Source organism: Mytilus galloprovincialis, chromosome 7, assembly GCF_965363235.1.
Source record: "Mytilus galloprovincialis chromosome 7, xbMytGall1.hap1.1, whole genome shotgun sequence".
In the NCBI taxonomy this organism is placed as follows: Eukaryota; Metazoa; Mollusca; class Bivalvia; order Mytilida; family Mytilidae; genus Mytilus; species Mytilus galloprovincialis.
In genome coordinates, this window is record NC_134844.1 from 92207370 (window position 1) to 92224696 (window position 17327).

At 33.4% G+C, this 17327-nt stretch overlaps 1 long non-coding RNA gene across 1 annotated transcript; it reads right to left on the reverse strand.

Annotated features, from left to right (window-relative positions):
• Positions 1 to 510: 510 nt before the first annotated feature.
• On the reverse strand, positions 511 to 16683 carry LOC143082056 (uncharacterized). The gene is made up of 4 exons (XR_012980244.1): positions 16580 to 16683; positions 1795 to 1969; positions 1164 to 1187; positions 511 to 604 (listed from the first exon to the last, which is right to left on the reverse strand). It is a non-coding gene; the product is annotated as an uncharacterized LOC143082056 (long non-coding RNA).
• Between the last annotated feature and the right edge of the window lie 644 nt (positions 16684 to 17327).

Here is a 17327-nt window from a genome sequence, read left to right on the forward strand (position 1 = left end):
GTAAATCACAATATGTCAGTTGTATACAGTTCATGCAGTAAGGAAGTATCAGACAGCAACCCTTTGACATACAAACTGGAGTGGTATTCATCAGTGTAATGAAGTCAATCACAATATTTCAGTTGTATACAGTTAGGAAGTATCAGACAGCAACCCTTTGACATACAAACTGAAGTGGTATTCATCAGTGTAATGAAGTAAATCACAATATTTCAGTTGTATACAGTTAGGAAGTATCAGACAGCAACCCTTTTGACATACACACTGGAGTGGTATTCATCAGTGTAATGAAGTCAATCACAATATGGCAGTTGTATACAGTTATGAAGTATCAGACAGCAACAGTTCTATATACATTTGTGATGTGTAATCATGTTTCTTAATATTTTGAAGACTATTTGCAATTATCAGAAATTAACATTGAATCACTGAACACTAAGAAGAGCAATGTTTAACTGATTCATATTGTGTGTACTATATATATATAATAAATACATTTTACTTCACTTACTCTATCATCACTTCTACATTCCAAACTAGCTCCATTCTTTACACATATTTCTACCTCTTTTATATTCCCCTCCCTTGCAGCTTTAAGAAGTTTCTGTAAGCAAAACAAAGTTTTTACATTTTCCTCTAAAACATACAAAGGTATTATACATGTAATAATTGAATTTAAGCTATATGTTTACAGTTTCAATAGCTTATATTTAAACATTTAAATACAATGACTATGACAATGTACATGTATGAAGAGGGAATGAAATTGTCTATAATTTCAGAGTTTTTTTTAGAAGAATCTTTAGACAATTGTATGAATTATGCATCAGTTTTGAGATGAGCCTTTTGAGTTTTTGTTGGGGTTAGTATTGTAGGGTCTTGTATGTAATGTTTTGAAGAATGTTGTTTGTATTTTGGTTGTTTTTCATTTTTTGCCACATTTGCCATGGTGTCGTCAGTTTCTCTTTGACTTGAAAAGAGTTTTGATATCTTATGTCTCTTTGTTTGTTCCCTGGAATTTTGTATATTGAAATTCTTTTCACTGTAATGATATTCTTTTTCTCCTATTCTAATTCTGAGAATACTACACGCCTGTATCTTTCTGTACAGTTTATTGACAACATAGGTCACATGACCATTGACTTTTAAGGAGAAAATCTTACCTGAACCCAACTTGCCATTATATCCTACAAAAGAAAAAAGAAAACATTTTATCATGTTTGTACACAGGAGGTGTAATTTGAAGAGGAATATTGTAATTGTAATCATGATGTCATATTTAGGTTTTTGTCCGAAATATGATTAGCAACCAACCTTGTCTTATTACATACAATCATATAACATATATAAAGTTGTATTAGATAATTTTAGAACAAATCACTTTTTTTTTAAATAGATGCTGTACTTTCAGATTTTGCATACATTTTAGCGTCATTGTTAAAACAATCAAGGGCCATAACTCCTGAGCAGTATAAGTGAAAATTGGCACTTTCATATAATATAATGCAAGTTATTACACAGAAATGTCATAAACAGTTATTTTTCAATCAATCAGGACAATAGCCCTTAATCAGAAAAATGAAAATGTAAAAGTCTTTGTAGCAACCATTTGTCTAAACTGGTTCAGTCATTTTTAGTCTCTGGTGGAGAGTGGTCCCATTGGCAATCATACCACATCTCTTTATTTTTATATTGTTAAAATATTATCAGTTTCAGCATGTGTTCAGCATAAATCATTAAAAAAAAACTTAAAGTAAAGTAAAGCCCCTATCTTAAGCTAATTTTATTAAATACCCAAAGTGAAATCTGTAGGTCCAAGTTTTGCAAATGTCAATAAAGGTTTACACGTGGGCCTTCGTCAAACTCTAATTTCAACTTCAGCATGTTATGTAAAGTCTGTCTTCATGGCCTTAATGCTACTTTATATTACATACCCTTTCTGCCAACAGTCAATTAGCATGATAAGAAACTGCAAATAAAGTTTTATAAAAAATGTTAAACAAATACACATATGAAAACCTGTAAACAAAAGTGCACAATATGTTTTGTCTGCTTTACTGATAATCATTGAATGTTGACATGTGTTGAAAGTGTAAAGTGTAACTAAGGAACATTCAATTAAAGTTTGCAGGTATTTGGCCCAGTAGTTTCAGGAGAAGATTTTTAAATGTTAACAAACTTGATGAACAAATTGTGTAAAATTGTCTTTAAAGGGCAATAACTCCTTTAAGAATACCCATGAGACCAGGAAAGATAATAGTGTTAATCACTTGTTCAAATGATTTTAAATCACTGCACATAGTGATTTACATTAAATAATTAAAATCACTTGTACAAATGATTTTAAATCACTGCACAGAGTGATTTCTGTGATGGTACAAATGATCTTACTGCACAGTGATTTTTAATAATTTGATATAACATGCATAAATCTGGATGTTAGATCAATAAAAACTAAAATGCAGGCTCGCATTGATGTACAAGATTGTCAACAACAAAGTAGCAATCAACAAAGACATGTACCTCCTATTAGACCTACTAGAGTATCTAGCAGGGGTGGATCCAGCCATTTGAAAATGGGGGGGGGAGGGGGACAAAAAGGGGGGGGACAACTATATGTCCCCATTCAAATGCATTGATTGGCCAAAAAAGGGGTCCAACCCCAGGAACCCCCCCCCCCCCTTGAATCCTCCAATGTCTAGACATACACAACAGCATGAACGCAGGGTACAAACAGCAACCAAAGACTGCATGAAATGGTCCTTCTTTGTGAACACCACCAAAGACTGGAACAAGCTTCCCCTGGAGATCGCCACAGCAGTCATCAGTGGCGGATCCAGAATTTTTCTTAAGGGGGGCGCTGACAGACCTAAGGGGGGGCCTGCTCCAGTCATGCTTCAGTGATTCCCTATATAATCAACCAAATTTTTCCCTTGAAAAGGGGACAAGTCCCCCACCCCCACCCCTGAATTCGCCTATGGTCATTTGAGACATTCAAAACACAAATGACCAATCTCACAAAATAAAAATGAACATTTGTTTTTATCCTGTATTAACCATGCAGAACCAAGTTGCCAGTATATATAGAAAGTTGAATGTGAAGAGTATACACGGAAAAATATGTAAATTATTTGTTTATCATCTCTGGTAAAAGAACATTATATTGGCATGTTAGTTGTTACGGAGTTTGGTCATAAAGATCTGCTTTATTAAGTCTGAATTTTTCAAATAAATATTTAATATTTCTGTTTGCAGTGTGAAGAAACTGTGAAATTATAATAAATATAAAGAAGGCACACAATGATTTCATATTCATATTATCGTGCCAAAATTTTCTGACATTCTGACAAACATAAACCTTTTTGTTTAAACTGTTTTAATTCGTCAGGAGTTAATCCCCTTTAAGTTAATTCCATTCCAAAAAATCACTTGCTGGAATGATCTTTTATATCTGAATAAAAATATCACTCATTGAAGTGATTTCCAATCTTCAGAAGGTCCAATTTTCGGACCACGCAAGTACTTGTATTTCTATCGAGAGTACATATATTTTTCAACGTCAAAATGTAGTTTAAATGTTGAAGTTTATCGGAAAAATATTCACAGTATCAGCAGAAATCTTATAAAATCCCCAGACTATAAATATTTCAAGGCTATTTTTAGTCATTTTCAAGCAATTTTTGTAAATTCCTTTATCTTGTCAATGTTTACAGTGTTTCCCACCATATCTTTGGAAAACCATGTTGTTTACGAAAAATCTCGCGAGATTAAATCAAGCTACAAATTGTGGGAAATTCAAATTTTCAAGTTTTTTTTACCGATTGCTATGTTTCTAAGCAAAAATAAAAAATCACTCAAATAAGTGATTTTAAAAATCACTTGTACAAGTAACTCCCCTGTGTGTACACTGTATTCATGTGTGTTGGGAGCAAACATTTAAATGACATGGGATAGAAAAAGTCTGCCAAAAGTAATGGAACGGGGACCCAATTATTTGCCCTATTGGAACGCATTGAAAATCATAGTAAATACATAGGGTCCTGTTCAATAAATAATTTTGATAGCCACCTTGGGACTTCTGGTTCATGTTAGGCATTCATTTTGCAGTGTCTAAGCACAATCTCAGTACCTCATGACCGTCATTCCGTTGCAAAAATTTGTTTTTATTGACAACAGGGTCAGTCTGTCTACTTCCAGGGAAGAATAAAGGCTAGAATTTAGGCAATTTACTCTATGTACTGATGCCAGATTACATTGAAATCAATCAAAATTTTTACAGAAATTTAAACTAGAAAGCAGACCCTTAAAAATAAATCTACAGTCAGTTACAGAACTAGTGAAATAATAACACTACACAATTTATAACAAAAGTTATATATTTTTTTTAAGAACTACATTCGTGGGTACCGGACTGGTTGCCCTAACTGGGATCCTATTCCTAATGTCAAAGAGGCCGGCAGGGGAAAGCATCTCCCTATGCTGCAATGCATTGGTTAAGGGAGATGGATTTTATCAAAAATAAAACTTTAAGCTATTCTTTGAAAGAAACGTTCTGAGAGACCTTGTAGAGGACTCAAATTTTATCTTTTGTAAAGCAGAAACAGATGATTTCTGCTTGGCTTTGTCGCTTCATGAGATAGTTTTTCACCAGGACATCACAGAACAAATATGTGTGGCTCTTACATGTTTTGAACTTATTAAATATTTGAAATTTATCATTGACACATTTTCCCTTGAACCAGAGAACAAAGTATCTACTATTGTCAGAACCACAATCATGCAGCATTCAAGATAATTATGGCTGTAAGCACCAAAGCTTAAAGACCAAAATGGTCCCAGATTTACAGGTTTATAGTAGTTTTGTACCAGTAGATGCTAGCCTGGTACAAAACATACATATTTTAAAGACTAGCATCTTGTGTCTTTTGAAGTACTTCCCCCTTTTCTTGCCTTTCTTCTTAACATGAATAAGATAATTCTTAAAACATAAAAGATACTGACAGAAACATATTTATAAATGTATCTAGTGTACTAGTGATGAATAAAATCCCCTCCTTTTCCACAATTCTAAGGGCTCATTAATTTATCTGTATTCATGTAATGCATGTCCAGATTTCTGTTAATCAAACAAGCATTACAACCCATTATTTATTTATCTGTAAAGATTGTCTGTCCTGCTGCATATTTCCATTTTGAATTTATCAAACGTTTTAAACCTAGCCCTGAAAAACCTTGCACTTAGATAATATATTATTAGTATAAACACCATGTCTATTTGTGCCAACCTTCCAAATATTTAATATTTTGCTATCCTAATTTGGTTCAGATCCTTTATCCTCAAAACTTATCAGGGGCAGTATGCTTATTTGTATGGTAGTTCGTCACACCTTACATGTATGATTACTAGCCTCTAGGTATTGGTTTGAGCCCTAGTTGGGCAGTTACAAAATTAAGGTTTGATTTTCATGTCATATGTGATAAGTTAGTTTCCTCCCGCAGGTTGGCGTTTTCCTTCAAGTACTACGGTTTAGTACGCCACTAAAACTGACTGCCATGAAATTACCCATATGGTGTAGAAAGTGATGTTTATAAAACCAAAGCAAACAATCAAAGTTTTAAATCTTTGTCCATTTATACAAGGAGCCGTAGTGGTTGAGCCATTTAACTTGTGGTAATTTTACCAAACTGTGACCACAACTTCAAATGTGACATTAGGCCTCTGTTCAATAGGTCCCACAATAAAAGTTCAATTTTCACGTCATACATTTTATATGGTTAATTTGTCAGTTTCCTGCCTCAGTTCTGTGTTTTTTTCTGGGTACTTTGGTTAACTCTGCCAATATTTAAACTGGCTGTCTTACATACCTGTCAACTGACCCGTATTCTGCGGGTGTGACCCGAGATTTTCACAATTCTGAGGGATCACCCGGAACACCAACCGGGTCATTGAAATAACCCGGGAATTACAAAAATGACCCGATTTCACCCGTATTTCTTAGCCTTGAGATTGATTTCATAAGTAATATTCCTTTGAAATACCGGCAAATTCGTAATTCTTCCATGAACAGGAAGTTCATCTAGCTATGTAAACTGTCAAATAAAGTGACCCATTAAGTGCATGGCTTCACTTGACAGCTTTCGGGTGTCAAACACACTGTTAATTAACACCAATTACCTTAGCTTTAGGTCGTAAATAAATTGCACCATAATTTGGTTTACAAACTGAACTAGAGTTACTTCCCCTTATTTGTCACCATTCAAAATTATTCCTTATATTTATGTTTAATGGGTGAAAAAGATTAAATCATAAAAATATAAAATTCAAATTGTGGCATCTTATGCTACATATATATAAAGTAGAATCCAAGTAAATACTAGTATTTATTATACAACTCAAACGATCGAACTACAGTTACAGAATGATTATAATCCTAATAAAAGCCTTATTAAACTATCGGCCTAGCCAAGATCAGATGTGCATTTCATATTGGGTCTATGTTATAGGCTTGTAAAGACAAGAAGATAAACTGTACATAAGTTATACATCTTTGAACTGAAGAAGAGAATGTAGGGCTTCACAATGAATATCAAATATCAAGTATAGGTGTTACCGTTTTGAAAAAAAACACTAAAATACACGCTGAAAATGGGCAAAATTTCACGTTATGTTGTTTCATTTAAAATTTCGCTGTTTTTATCAATTGATAGTTAATAAGTGAACTTAATTTGAACTACATTATTGGTTCATTGCTATAGACAATTTATTCATCTTTCTTTTACTGTTTGTTGTAACAAAAAATCTTCAGTGGTTACAAAGTTATGATAAAAAATTGAATACTATGCGCTTGTTATGCAATTTTGTACTTTTGTTTTTAGCTTGCTTGAGTGTAACGATAAAAGAGAAAAAGAAATCAAATTTATGCTATTATGTGTTTTGTTTTCTCTTCTAGTATATACATTATCAAAAACTACCTCATTTATCAAAATTGAAGTACCCTAGCTGGAGAAATATGCCATCAAAGTTGGATATACAAATAAAGTGAAAAAATGTCTTGTCCGTAGACATGCATTCCCTAGTAAACTGGAAGCATAATTACATTAATGTTGCATTGCTAAGTTCCTGTTCTTTTGTAGATATGAAAACACTACTAACATTTTTTTCTACCATCTATTAATAGAGGAAAAAATTCAAAAATATGTCAGAATGTCTTGTCCGTAGACACATGTCTTGTCCGTAGACATGTCTTTTTATCAATATTTCATGGCTTTATGGGTCTTAATCAGTCCTATGTGTTGTTTAAACTTAGAAATATCTTATTTTAAATAAATAAATGGTAATTTAAGTGTTCTCAATTTTTGTAAAATTACTTTACAGGAGCGGATTTTAAAAAGTGTCAGATTATCAGTCATAAAAAGCATACCTTGTTTTACTTCAATATTGTTTATTCCAGTTGCTGCATACCTTAAAAGATTAAACTAAATCAAATGAAGAAAAAGTATTTCTCTCTCTCTAACTTTATCTTTTGCATTTCAGTATTAATAGCAGATGAGGAAGTGTCTACGGACAAGACACTTGTACATAACAAGTATTAAATTCAATTATTTGTCTGCTATGGAACTTAAATCTTATTTATAAGTGATGAAAGTTATCTATTCAAATTAAAACTCAGTATTTTGAACATAAATATAGTCACAATTAATTCTAACAGATTTTTTTTTAACTAAAATTGTCTTGTCCGTAGACATTACCACAATTCATTCGTATCCAATTTCCTTGAGTTCAGCCTAATTTGATAGGTAAAATGTATATACATGTTATTTTTTCAAGAGAACACATTCAACTATGTCAAAATTAAGTTTTAGTAATAGTTTGATTGTTTTAAACAGTCAGATATATGGATTTCAGTTAAAAGAATGTGTCTTCATTTTGGCTTAATCAATAAATTATTGAGAAATGTAAAGAATTATGGGTACATTTTTATATTTTCCAAAATTAAAAAACACCGCTTAAAACTTAATTAGTAACTTTTAATCTTAACTTTAACAATCATCTTTGAAAGCATTTAATTGAATATCAATAAAATGTCTTGTCCGTAGACATTATCAAAATGTATTTGTTTCTATTTTCCTCGAAGTTAAGCATCATTTGATAGATAAACCTGATAAAATGTATGTTTTTTCTTTCAAGATAACACTTACAGCTATATCAAAATTAGGTTTTAATAATGCATTTCATTAAATATGAATACAATGTCTTGTCCGTAGACAAAACATATAAATTGTATTGCTAAGTTTGATTGTTTATTGTAAGAATATGAATCAAGTTATTTTAATGTTCTATACACCAAAAGAAAGGGTTCTTTTGGAAGTTTTGTTATTTATAGATAATTTTAGATACAGTTTTATCAGATAAGATTAATGATCAAAGAAAGCTACTGTTGTTTGAAATAACTGTGAGTCAAACATGTTCTTGTTAATTTCTTTTCAATTAAAATGTTTGATATTCAATAGTTCTAAACATATTTTGTTGTCTTTGTCATTGACCAAAAATCTGTCGCTGGTGACCATGTCTTGAAGGCAACCATTAAAGAAAATTATACAGTTTTTAAACACCATTTATTTAATAAAAATATTAAATATTTCCTTCAAAAACTGCATGGAATTATATAAATGCTTCCAGTGTTAGCCTAACGATGGCAATTTTTCATAATTTAAACCATTTTTGAACCAAAATATCAAAAGAGTTTTTCCCTGAGGTGATACTCATTTTTGACTTCATGTGAAACACAAAATGCACATCTGATTGTGGCTAGGCCGTATGTGCAGATAATGAACCTGTGTGTGGTCGAAATGATAGAAACATAGAAACTGTCACAGTATCAATTATCAGCAGATGTAACTGTTTATATTAATGTCACTACACACCTCCATCCTTAGATTTCACATAACCTTAATGTTTATAGTTCATTTATCACTGAATGAATGAAAACACAATCAGCTGCTTTTACTTTAAATTTATGAATGAAATTCTGCACATATATTTATCTATAGAATTTTAAACTGAATGAACTTTTACAATTATAGTGTATTTCCTAAATCCTACTAAAAATTGAAAATAAGCAATATGTAAATCTATTTTTGCATGCAAAACAAAGAATAGGTAGACTGCCTTATTTCTTTGCATAAAATGGTTATAAGGGATTATTCTGCCCTTTAACATTTTAACCATTGCCTTAACCAAAGTTCGTTCAATTTTAATTATACACAAAATCTCCATATCTATTTGGCGGTTTCCGTGGTCTGGTTAGTCTCGGAGTCTCAACGGTAGGTTTTATAACAGATTTTGAATTGTCACTTAATATGTCACTAATAGAACCAGACGGTGTTTCTACATCTGCTTGATTGTCGGATACGACTGGAATAGGAATATCTGGAATCTCAGATATATCTGGTAATTTATTGTCACTATACTGATCATATTTGTGTCTGATCTGATTCAGAGCAGATAAATGTTGACCTGATAAACAATTTTACCCCATGTCAGATTTGCTCTAAATGCTTTGGGTTTTGAGTTATAAGCCAAAAACTGCATTTGACCCCATGTTTTATTTTTAGCCATGGCGGCAATCTTGGTTGGATGGCCGGGTCACCGGACACATTTTTCAAACTACTAACCCAAAAGATGATTGTGGCCAAGTTTGAATTAATTTGGCCCAGTAGTTTCAGAGGAGAAGATTTTTGTAAACGATAACTAAGATTTACGAAAAATGGTTAAAAATTGACTATAAAGGGCAATAACTCCTAAAGGGGTCAACTGACCGTTTCGGTCATGTTGACTTATTTGTAAATCTTACTTTGATGAACATTATTGCTGTAAACAGTTTATCTCTATCTATAATAATATTCAAGATAATAACCAAAAACAGCAAAATTTCCTCAAAATTACCAATTCAGGGGCAGCAACCCAACAACAGGTTGACCGGTTCATCTGAAAATTTCAGGGCAGATAGATCTTGACCTGATAAACATTTTTAACCCCGTCAGATTTCCTCTAAATGCTTTGGTTTTTGATTTATAAGCCAAAAACTGCATTTTACCCCTATGTCCTATTTTTAGCCGTGGCGGCCATCTTGGTTGTTTGATCGGGTCACGCCACACATTTTTTTAAACTAGATACCCCAAAGATGATTGTGGCCAAGTTTGGATTAATTTGGCCCAGTTGTTTCAGAGGAGAAGATTTTTGTAAAAGATTTCGAAGAATTACGAAAAATGGTTAAAAATTGACTATAAAGGGCAATAACTCCTAAAGGGGTCAATTGACCATTTCGGTCATGTTGACTTATTTGTAAATCTAACTTTGCGGAACATTATTGCTGTTTACAGTTTATCTCTATCTATAATAATATTCAAGATAATAACCAAAAACAGCAAAATTTCCTCAAAATTACCAATTCAGGGGCTTCAACCCAACAACGGGTTGAACGATTCATCTGAAAATTTCAGGGCAGATAGATCTTGACCTGATAAACATTTTTACCCCATGTCAGATTTCCTCTAAATGCTTTGGTTTAAGAGTTATAAGCCAAAAACTGCATTTTACCCCTATGTTCTATTTTTAGCCGTGGAGGCCATCTTGGTTGGTTGACCGGGTCACGCCACACATTTTTTAAACTAGATACCCCAATGATGATTGTGGCCAAGTTTGGTTTAATTTGGATTAGTAGTTTCAGAGGAGAAGATTTTTGTAAAAGTTAATGACGACGGACAACAGACGCCGGACGCAAAGTGATGGAAAAAGCTCACTTGGCCCTTCGGGCCAGGTGAGCTAAAAACAACAAAATTTCCTCAAAATCACCAATTCAGGGGCAGCAACCTAACAACCAATTATCCGATTCATCTGAAAATTCAAGGGCTGAAAATAGATCGTGACCTGATCAACAATTTTACTTCCTGTCAGATTTTCTCTTAATGCTTTGGTTTTTGAGTTATAAGCCAAAAACTTCATTTTTAGCCATGGCGGCCATTTTGGCTTGTTGGCCAAGTTACCGGACACATTTTTTTAACTAGATACCCCAATGATGATAATGGCTAAGTTTGGTTAAGTTTGGCCCAGTAGTTTCAGAGGAGAAGATTTTTGTAAACGACGGATGACGACGGAAGCGGGACTCAAAGTGATTGGAAAAGCTCAATTGGCCCTTTCGGCCAGGTGAGCTAAAAAAGATTTATAAAACAATATTGATTTTCTGAATACTTAGCCATATGCAACATGCATCTTTCGAGTCTGAATAGAAACCGGAAACGCGGATGTATCAATTTGATTGTAAACTACGAATTTATGAATTCGGAATTACGATACGATATTTATTTACAGGAAATATTAAAAGTTTTTACTTTTTAACTTTTAAAGCAATTCTATATTATCGTTACAATACAGCAGTACTCGAGTTATTTGTGATGAAATAATAATTACTGTTTTACGTCTTATTTTGTACTTCTTAAAAAGGGGGATGCTGATTGCGTAAGTCAAAATAAAAACACATGTTATACTTGTAAAACTTTGTAACTGGACTATTAATTTATTAATTTAATCTGAATTATCATAAGCATTTGTAATTAAATAATTCGACAAATGAATCGTCTATCTTCAGATAATATTCTCCTGTCTGCTTTGTTGATCTACCTGTACAAGCTCAGGTACAAGTGATTAGCGATCTTAATCCGGATATCCCTCAGGCGATAGAACTGGATTACACTATAAAGAAAGCCTGAAGGTTATGCAATTAAATGCATTTGATTATAATTGCTAAAAAAATGGCGTCAGGCTATAAAAAAGATCACAGTTTTGAACGATGGCGCAAGACATTTGAACGATGGTGCAAGTCATTTGACGATGGCGCAAGACATTTGAACGATGGCGGGGCGCCATCGTTAAACAGGTCATGGAGATCCCTAGCTAATAGTTCTTCCAACAGGGCTAGTGAAATCCTGCTAACAATAAGCCCTGGGCTAGTGAGCTTTAACAAAATTTCTTAACCCCTGATACTCCAATCATGTGATAAGAATCACGAGAATACTAGGTTGTTTTATACAGTCAGGGGTACTACTTGTACAAGTGTATTTTATTTACTTTATTTATGTGTATATTTTTTTTTACTTCTTCAAGTAAATAAAATACACTTGTACAAGTAGTACCCCTGACTGTTATACCCCAATCATGTGATAAGAATACTACATTTTTTTAACCCCAATCATGTGATAAGAATACTACGTTGTTTTATACCCCAATCATGTGATAAGAATACTACGTTGTTTTATACCCCAATCATGTGATAAGAATACTATGTTGTTTTAAACCCCAATCATGTGATAAGAATACTACGTTGTTTTATACTCCAATCATGTGATACGAATACTACGTTGTTTTATACCCTAACCATGTGATAAGAATACTACGTTGTTTTATACCCCAATCATGTGATAAGAACACTACGTTGTTTTATACCTCAATCATGTGATAAGAATACTACGTTGTTTTATACTCCAATCATGTGATACGAATACTACGTTGTTTTATACCCTAACCATGTGATAAGAATACTACGTTGTTTTATACCCCAATCATGTGATAAGAACACTACGTTGTTTTATACCTCAATCATGTGATAAGAATACTACGTTGTTTTATACTCCAATCATGTGATACGAATACTACGTTGTTTTATACCCTAACCATGTGATAAGAATACTACGTTGTTTTATACCCCAATCATGTGATAAGAATCATCATTTTCATGAGAATACTACGTTGATTTATACTCCAATCATGTGATAAGAATACTTTGTTATTTTTAACCCCAATCATGTGATAAGAATACTATGTTGTTTTTACCCCAATCATCATCGATCATGTGATAAGAATACTACCATTTCCATTTCTCATTCCCCATTTCCATTCTCAATTTTACGTTGTTTTATACCCCAATCATGTGATAAGAATACTACTTTGTTTTATACCCCTATATTCTATATTTAACCATGGCGGCCATCTTGGTTGGACACACTTTTTAAACTAGATACCCCAATGATGATTGTGGCCAAGTTTGGATTAATTCGTCTCAGTATTTTCAGAGGAGAAGATTTTTGTAAAATGATTACTAAGATTTACGAAAAATGGTTAAAAATTGACTATAAAGGGCAACAACTCCTAAACGGGTCAACTGACCATTTCGGTCATGTTGACTTACTTGTAAATTTTACTTTGCTGAACATTATTGCTGTTTACACTTTATCTCTATCTATAATAAGGCCTAAATTAAAATATTGTTTGTTTACCCTTTTCCGACCCTATGTTTTGAAACAGGGTAGGTATGTAGGTAAAATATTTTATTTTTCTTTCCCAATAAATAACTTAGCTCGGTACATTTTGGTCGTGGGTAGGCAGGTTGGTATAATATTTTATTTTATAGATACAAAATCTGCATGATGTCATTTTTGTCTGTATTGCTTTTGTTTAAGTATGTTTTTGCTAATAAGTTTCTAGGACTATTAGTATAATAGTCCCAAGTTTTGAAGAAAAAAAATATCATGTAGAATGTGAATTTAATTCAAACGCACTACAATTTTTTTCAAATATCAAAATAAAGGGCTGTGCGGCATATTTTAAACGTTTACATACCTGGAATTTTTAAGAGTTTTTACTTGCACTAATATTCTGTACTATGTACCTTGTACGCTTACCTACATGTATAGACCTAAAGTTTTTCTGTAAGAGATAAGTTTGTCCTTGTAAAATATATCCGGGCAGATACATGTATACATTGAACATTACAGTTCAGAGATGCAAACAGTTTTTTTTTCCTGTCAGACAATGGGGCCTACAGGGTACCAAGTTTTGCCAGACCCATCAAATTTCTGCCAGACCCTTATTTTCACTCAAAAATCAAATGAAATTATGCTATTGACATGATTGAACAAACGTTAATTTTGATTTTGTTGATATTATTATTATTCTAAAATAACCTGTGATTCATAACAATTGTAGTTTATTGAATAATACATTACATAATATTGATCTGATTAAAAGTTATTCTTCACAAGAGTACTTGGAAAGAAGATAGTCATTGGTAGTTTCATTCTGTTCAAATTCAAAATCTTTTAACGGGTTTCGACCCACTTACAAATTTTATCGGCCATGACATATTTCCTGAACTTATCAACTATGCTTAATAGACCTCCTTCCTAGAGAGCGAATTTTTAAAACAAAAAACATGACAGAAATACGGAGAATTGTTCGGGGCGAGATGGACAAGGTACGAAAGACTATTACTGGGCGGAAATACTGGTTCCCGGAGTTAGAAAATGCGGGGGAACAGGACATTTACTTTTATTAAAGATGATCGCAATTTTATAAACAAAATACTCTGCCGGGGCCGACGGGGATTTCAGTTTTGGCGGACCCAAGCAGACTTAAATATTGCCGGCCATCAGGTCCTGCACAGCTACGAGTTTTGCCGGACCTGCATAAATTCTGCCCCTTAGGTCCGACGGGTCCGACGATTAGTTGCATCTCTGAATTTACTAGTAGAAAAGTCCCTAGAGTCTGTTTAAATTTTCGTGTCACGTGTGTGCCTGTGTTTTCAATAAAAATGCTACATCCTTGAAACTCAATTGACTTTGTAACGTAATTTACATCGCATTTATAAATGATCTGTATGGAAAAAACTTGGCGTTTTACTGCCAAATATTCTTCCCTTTACAGACTTTTGGTTCAGATATAAATCAGAATATATCAATGCTGGTAGAAATCATCCTTATCTATGGACCACCAAACGCCATCCCTACATAGGATACAAAGTCTGTTTACAAAATATTTTGTACACACGTTGATAATTTAGTATTTTTTTAATGAACCCTGCTCTTCAAGTATAAAGATACAGAGTAACGTTCATTAAATCATGATTTCAAAGCTTTCAACATTGATTTCAAACAAATGCTTTGAAACTCCAAATGCAAGTGTTCATTTATGTCAAACGCTCACGTGATACCAAACGGACTAGACCTTATACGGGAAAGATAAAACCCGAGAATTCCAGTAAAAAAGTTTTGAGCGGGAAATACAAATATAAGAATTTTGGTATGAACAAAAAATAAAATAAAATAAAATCTTGTTTGTAAACACAAATAAAAGATTTTAAGGCGGAACGAATTTATAGGGTCGGTCGGTAAAGGGCAAACAAGCAATATTTTAATTTAAGCCTAATATTCAAAATAATAACCAAAAACAGTAAAATTTCCTTAAAATTACCAATTTAGGGGCAGCAACCAAACAACTAGTTGTCCAATTCATCTTGACCTGATAAACAATTTTACCCCATGTCAGATTTGCTCTTAATGCTTTGATTTTTGAGTTATTTATAAGCCAAAAACTCTATTTTACCCCTATGTTCTATTTCTAGCCATGGCGGCCATCTTGGTTGGTTGGCCGGGTCACCGGACAACTTTTTTAAACTAGATACCCCAATGATGATTGTGGTCAAGTTTGATTTAATTTGGCCCAGTAGTTTCAGAGGAGAAGATTTTTGTAAACGACGGACGACGACGGAAGAGGGACTCAAAGTGATTGGAAAAGCTCACTTGGCCCTTGGGGCCAGGTGAGCTAAAAAAGGTAGGACTTTGTAACTACATAAAAATTTCTAACCAGCAATGAAATTTCTTGTCAAAATTGGGTGTCAAAGTTCCCCCCAAAATTTGCTCTCAGACTCCAGACGTAAAAAATGGCTTCAGCGTTATGATGCGTAGAAAGGGGTCCCAGAAAAAAAATGAAATAGCCTATAGCCAGAAGTCATAGGGGTCTCATTAGGGGGTTCCGATCCTGGATCCCACATTGTTTTGTCAGATTCCTGTATCCCGCTTACACTATGTACGTAAGCAATTCTTATTTTGTTGTCATTTTCCGGGTCCCGCTAGACGTCATTTCCCATTTTCACAACACAATAGTTTGATTTTCAGGTGTCAGGCTTACAAAAAATAGACAATCCCACGTCATGCTTAGACCCCAATGAGACCCACGTCTTAATTATTTGGAATAGGTATGAACCTGAAATTTGAGCATGAATTGACAGCAAAATACGGTTTTGAAGAGGAGAGGTGAAAAAAGTAGTTGGGTGCCTTCTCCTAAATATACGTTGATAGTGGTTCTTCCCATGTATAGAAAAAAAAGTGTTCAGACAAGCTTTTTATAAAAAAAATACTTGTTTACAAAAATGTGGACAAACATCAGCGCCGCCTGGTGTCTAAAAACTATTCAATAGTTCAATGCACGTTTTGTACTGACTTTTAACTTTCAAATTTGGTTTCACAAATACTTTTACCTTGAAGAAAATAAAATTACTCAGTTAAATGTTCAATTGAAAATGTCTTCTCAGTCATTGTTCAGAACATTAATACAAAGAAGGAGAGATATGGAAACCCGGAAATATGTCAAACTGTGTTCAAACTCAAAAATATTTTTAAAATCACCTAAAATAAATGTGTCATTTATTCACCTGAGTCAGATATAACAGAAATATTAAAAACTTACCCTTTAAAGCCATTGAAATGACGTCTTCTTGGTGAAAAAGAATTGTTTGCAGTCTGTCGATAGCAGTTTAAATTCCGAGAAGAGCAGGAAGTTTTTGTCAAAACGAGCACAGGAGGTTGAAATTGAAATCCTATCAATGAGGGTCTATAAATATGTCAACTCGACTATCACAGTAGAGCTTCTCTCGTAGAGAGAAGCGATAGCATAGTCAGCTATAAAAGGCCCTGGAATGAAAAATGTAAAACAATTCTAACGAGAAAACTAACTGCCTTATTAATGTACAAATAAATGAAAGAAAAAAATATGTGACACAGTAACAAACGACAACCACTAAATTACAGGCTCCTGACTTGGGACAGGCACATACATAAATAATGTGGCGGGTTAAACATGTAAGCGGGATCCCAACACTGGGACAGTGGTGTAACAATACAACATATAAGAACGAACTATAAAAATCAGTTGAAAAAGGCTCAACTCATCAGATGGATAGAAATACATCTAACAAAAACAGAATGGCTCAATGTTTGTTAATTGAATGAACTGAAATATGCATATGAGGTCCCCTGATTTGAACAATTAAATGACAAAAATTTCACTTTACAAATTTGTGTTTTCTAGATATTTTTAGCTCACCTGGCCCGAAGGGCCAAGTGAGCTTTTCCCATCACTTTGCGTCCGGCGTCCGTCGTCCGGCGTCCGTCGTCCTGCGTCCGTCGTCGTTAACTTTTACAAAAATCTTCTCCTC